This window comes from Ischnura elegans, chromosome 1, assembly GCF_921293095.1.
Source record: "Ischnura elegans chromosome 1, ioIscEleg1.1, whole genome shotgun sequence".
Classification (NCBI taxonomy): Eukaryota; Metazoa; Arthropoda; class Insecta; order Odonata; family Coenagrionidae; genus Ischnura; species Ischnura elegans.
In genome coordinates this window covers 86,478,379-86,483,390 of record NC_060246.1, presented here as the reverse complement: position 1 = coordinate 86,483,390, position 5,012 = coordinate 86,478,379, and positions in this window count along the sequence as shown.

The window sequence follows — 5,012 nt, the reverse complement described above, 5'->3', positions numbered from 1 at the left end:
TTGGCCGTGCGCACAGAATCAAATCCGATATTGATCGATGGCGTCTCAGGCATTTCGGTCGTCAAGGTGGTATTAAATGGTGATAATTTGAAAGGGGAGTTATAAATGTGTACTGAACAAAATAATTACAAAGGTTTGCTAAAGATTAAGGCAGGTTGACGTAGTTTTTATTTTCAAAATAGCGGACCACCCGGCGTTTCTTGGGGAAGATAGTGCCCAGAGAAAAGGGAAACTTGGAGCTTGGAGTTCATGGTCACATAGCAGGACGATTAGGCACGTTGTATGTACAGCAAACAATGGAATAAACGATTCCGTATAACGCCCATGGGATCAAATTATGCCCCGCTCTACAAAATTGATTGATCGCTGTGTTTGTCCATTCGTATGCAGTCCAAAACGTCTAGTGAAATCATGCACCACCAAATAGGTTGGCATCCAGAGGATTGATAGGTAAGAGTAGTATTATTTGAGTTGTGTTTTCCCTTTGAACAAGTGAAGAGGTGTGCCTGTCCGGCAGAATTTTCAACCACAGAAGTTGTATGACGAGATTTAAAAAAAAAGGTTGGGAGAAAACGATGTGAAGGATGCGTTGGATGAAACCAGGAGTAGCACTACAGTCTTTGGGAGCACCAGTTGTACCCTTGTACGAACTTTAATTGCAATCCGTGCCGCCGTATGGAAACGCATAGCGGACAGATAAACAGACGTGTTCTTTTGTATATATAGAAGATAGATGAATAATTCTGGCCTGTTTCCCCGCACAATTGGACTTACCTTTTCAATATACAGCAAGGTCTACTACCTTTTATTTCATGTTTAAACCCTACTCTATTCCCTCAGTTCCCCCGTTCTTAAATTATTCCCTACAGCATAGTTTGCCGCTCAGTACTCGCTCCATCCAAACCTTCCATCTGAGCTCGTGTGGTTTTCTTTTGTATTTTCAGCATTTTTTCTGGCACGATTCGCACGGGTGCAATCAAAACTTTTCCAACATGAGTTTGTTCGTGCATAAGACCTACACGAAAATATATTTCTCGAGTATATCTGCTTGGTGAGTGAGTGAGCTAGCACCTGTGCGAGGGTGCCGTTATGTCCCCAAGTGTATTTTTATCGTATTTTTCCTTCTGACTTACCTATTAATATGTCTTTAAAACAATTCCTGCCTTCCCAAATCTGTTAACTTTCTCAGTGAATATAATAACTTAATTTAATGAAAAAGAGATACGCAATTTTTTCACAGATTTATGTTAATGTGCGACGTATTTCGACCAAACCGTTTCTGTGCTTGTGCTTGAGAATGATCTGACGGTTGAAACACGTATATTGTTAAATAAATTCGTGAAAAATTGCCATCTCCCTTATTTATTAAAGCTGGTGTTATTCCACTACATCTCGCCGGCCTCAATTACTTTTATTAAAGCTTAAGGGAGTTATTTTATTTCAAATTCATCACATCTCTCTCCGAAGGCTCCTGTTTGAAATCTCTTCGGATGAACACGCATTTCATCTTCAACAAAAACTTATAAGGTTGAAAAAAAAACAGACCTGGATGGCTCCCGCTCGTTCATTGCTTCTGCAAAATGGCCACTCCACTTCGCTTCGGAACTGTTACGTACGTATAGTAGCACGCAAACGCACGCTCCCGACCATCCTTTACACAACGCGTCTCTTTTCACGCACACGCGAGACTCAAATTCCAAAACTCAATCGTCTTCGCCATTCTCCTGGTCCTCAGCGAAGAGAAAGTGACGTACGAAAAGGAGAACTCAGTTTCTTCTCTCGATTGAAAATAACATTGCTTCCACCAGAAACACGAACTCAGCCTAAAGCTCGAGATAAATTGGTATAATAAGATCATTCTCCCCACATTTCAACATTCTAAATGCTTAAAATTACTACCATAAATAGGTCCTAATAATAAATAGAAAGTAATATTACTTTCAGTTCTCCGTAATGAGTTGATTCATAAGACCATAATTTGTACCGTGAATGCATCTTCGATGGTACGTAGATATTTAGCAAACATCAAGACCATCTCTGATGTGACATACGAAGTACATTCCTGGGATAAGGTATAATGGTTTACCTTTAAGGATTGTTATATTTTTATCAATTTTGAAACTGCTTGGATACTTGATACTGATAAATGCTCGGGCGCCAATACTTAAAAATTTTTATTAATCCCGTATTTACTGCCGTCAAAACTCATCAATTGTAGTAACATAAAATGATGCCTATGTCGGAAGCAAAATGGATGATAGTAGTATGATGTGCATCATTAAATCATTTGAGTTGGTTAATACTAGCCTGTTCTCAAATTGGTTTTGTAACATTGATGGTGGGATAAATTGAGCAATCGTAATTTTTAATATCATGATTTAATACCTTAAACATAATAATTTTCATTGTGGTGTATTTATCAAGGAAAAGGTTAGTAGCGAAGAACATATTTCAGCAAGAAGTGTTTGCAAATTTGCAATTAGACAAATATTCTCCTAAAATGGGGAGCTCATACTTTTGGCTTTATAAAATCATTATCACATATTTTATTATTTACTAAATATCAAAGGGGTCTCAATTGAGGCATTACCAACGTTACTGCGTGTATGCAGAAAAATAACTGACCATTCGTATGCATCACGGAAATACTCATGCATATTACTGGTTCATAAGGACGCACAATGTTGGCATAATAAATAAATTGTAGCGAGCTTATGACAGATACAATGACTTTCTCTAGTTATCTGATAATTTGAAGAGAATCATTTAAATGTTAACCAAAATTATTTTAATGGAAAAGACTCAAGAATCTACTCTAATCTACGAAGGCGAGAAAAGATTGAGTCCGGCATACCTTTAGTCATAGACCTTTGTACTAAAAATTATCGTCGGCACACTGTACTTGAATCAAGACAAGCGTATCGCCTGTAAATTCTCAACCTCGCCCCATATTACGATAACTCAACCACAAAAAAAGAACGTAGCTTCCTCGACAGTCGGCGACATTCCTGAAGAGCGGTAGCAAAAGTTTTACAAGTCGTCGCACGGGAACATAAACAGGAGTGGAATCGCGTAGGGAGGGAGTTATGCTCCCGTGAAACGGTGCGCAGTGCTCGGCGACGGCTTCGATACTTCGGTTTACGACGACTACACTAAAATCTATGCTGGAATGAATAACTGCCTTCCCCACTCTTTATTGCTCTCCTTTGCCATTCGAAGTTTGAACCCCTTGCTCAGAAAGCCAAACTTCACATTCCGGGTCATAAACAGAACGAATCATTTCGCGAGAAAGCAAGGTTGTAATAAAATCCAAGAGTGCAGATATATAGCTTATTTTCCATCTTCTATCGCAAAACAGATATAAAAAAGAAAATCAAAGCGTAAAAAAACACTGCAAAATCGTTCCTCCGTTCAACTTCCATGTGTGAAGCAGTTATACGTAGGTTCGTATATAATTAACTTCAATCTGTATTCATGCAATTGTTATTGTAAAACTTTTGTAAAAAATTGTAAAACAGCAGCTTCAGTCACTGTTTCTCCAAAGTAAAAAATCCATTTAGAATAACTGTCATTCAAAGAAAAAATTTAACTCTATAGCTTATATACTTGAATTATGAATACTAAAACTAGTAAATAAAAGAATTTTCAGTGTTTTCACAATTCATGGCTTCCGATTTTGCTCTGATATAAACGTAAACAAGGGACCGGGTTGGGACAAGAATGCAAATTTTGCTCTGAAAAGAAGGGTATTTTAACATGATAATATAAAATTGCTTTAGCACGTTTTAGATGGTTAATATGCTCACCCATCAAGCTATCTTAATACCTATCATTTAAATCGCTCCCATTTTTGCCTTCCAGATGTATCATACGTGGTAGCCTTTCCCGGTTGCATCAAATACGCAGCATTAATACCGTAAGTAACCGTTAGCTACCATTGCGTTTCAGTAGCCGGCAGAAACAAAATCCAAACCTACAATCGTCCATCAAAAAAGGAACTAATTGAAATATTAATGTTAACAGAAATACGTTCAATTTAAGGCACAAACATAAGGAAAATAAATTAAAAAAACTAAAACAAGAGAATGCATTATAAGTGAAGCTGTAAAGCTACTTCAAAATTTGTTTGACATAACTACCAAAATTTGTGTGGTTGACTCCGCCTACGATGTAACGGCATATAATATTATTTCTTCATGTTTTTTGTGTAATTGAGATTTTCGATGTAAAATAGCTAGTTGTTATGGGCTCATGCTGATGTTTGCGAAAGTAAACTCCAGAAACACTGGTCGGTAACGGTAACAGATTGAACGGTGACAGAAAGCCCAAGAAAACTTCACTCCTAGTATTCACCATGCTTTATTATTCAATAGTTAGTCGATTTCAAATTGGTTTTGAGTTTCCACCCTTTTTTAGCAGTAAAATTAATTCTGTAATGAATTGCCCTTGTTGGAGAGAAATAGCAAACGAATCCATTTGTCCGTCAATTATTGATAAACTGCAATTATTGATTGCCTTTCTCTGAACCCCAGCAGACGACGATCTCCATACACCTAACTATTATTCGTTCCCTTCGCCCTGAATCTCACTCGCCTCCATGCGGTGTCACTGACATCGATCGATTGGTCGACTTCTTAATTTCCCATCCCTCTTTCCCACCACTCCACACTTCCCGGTCTTTCTCTCGACCTCCATCCTCCTTTTTCGTCATTCCTTCCTCACTCCTCTCATCCGTTTTCCATATAGTTTAGTATTTGGAGGAAGCGACCGACAGCTAATGTTATTTGCGCCATGAAGGAAGGGAAAGGAAGGAAGAGTTAAGAAAAACCACACATCGGCATTTTCCTGCTCTAAACGAAAGGTGCCGGAGGGACGACGGCTTACCGTCCCATCCGACGGACGATGTGCTGCGCTTGAAATGTCCCCTCCAATAATGTCAGGCATGATGGTGAGGTCTCTGAAAACTCTCATTGTCAGCCACTGCCGGACGCAGGCCCACGGGGCGGGAAGCC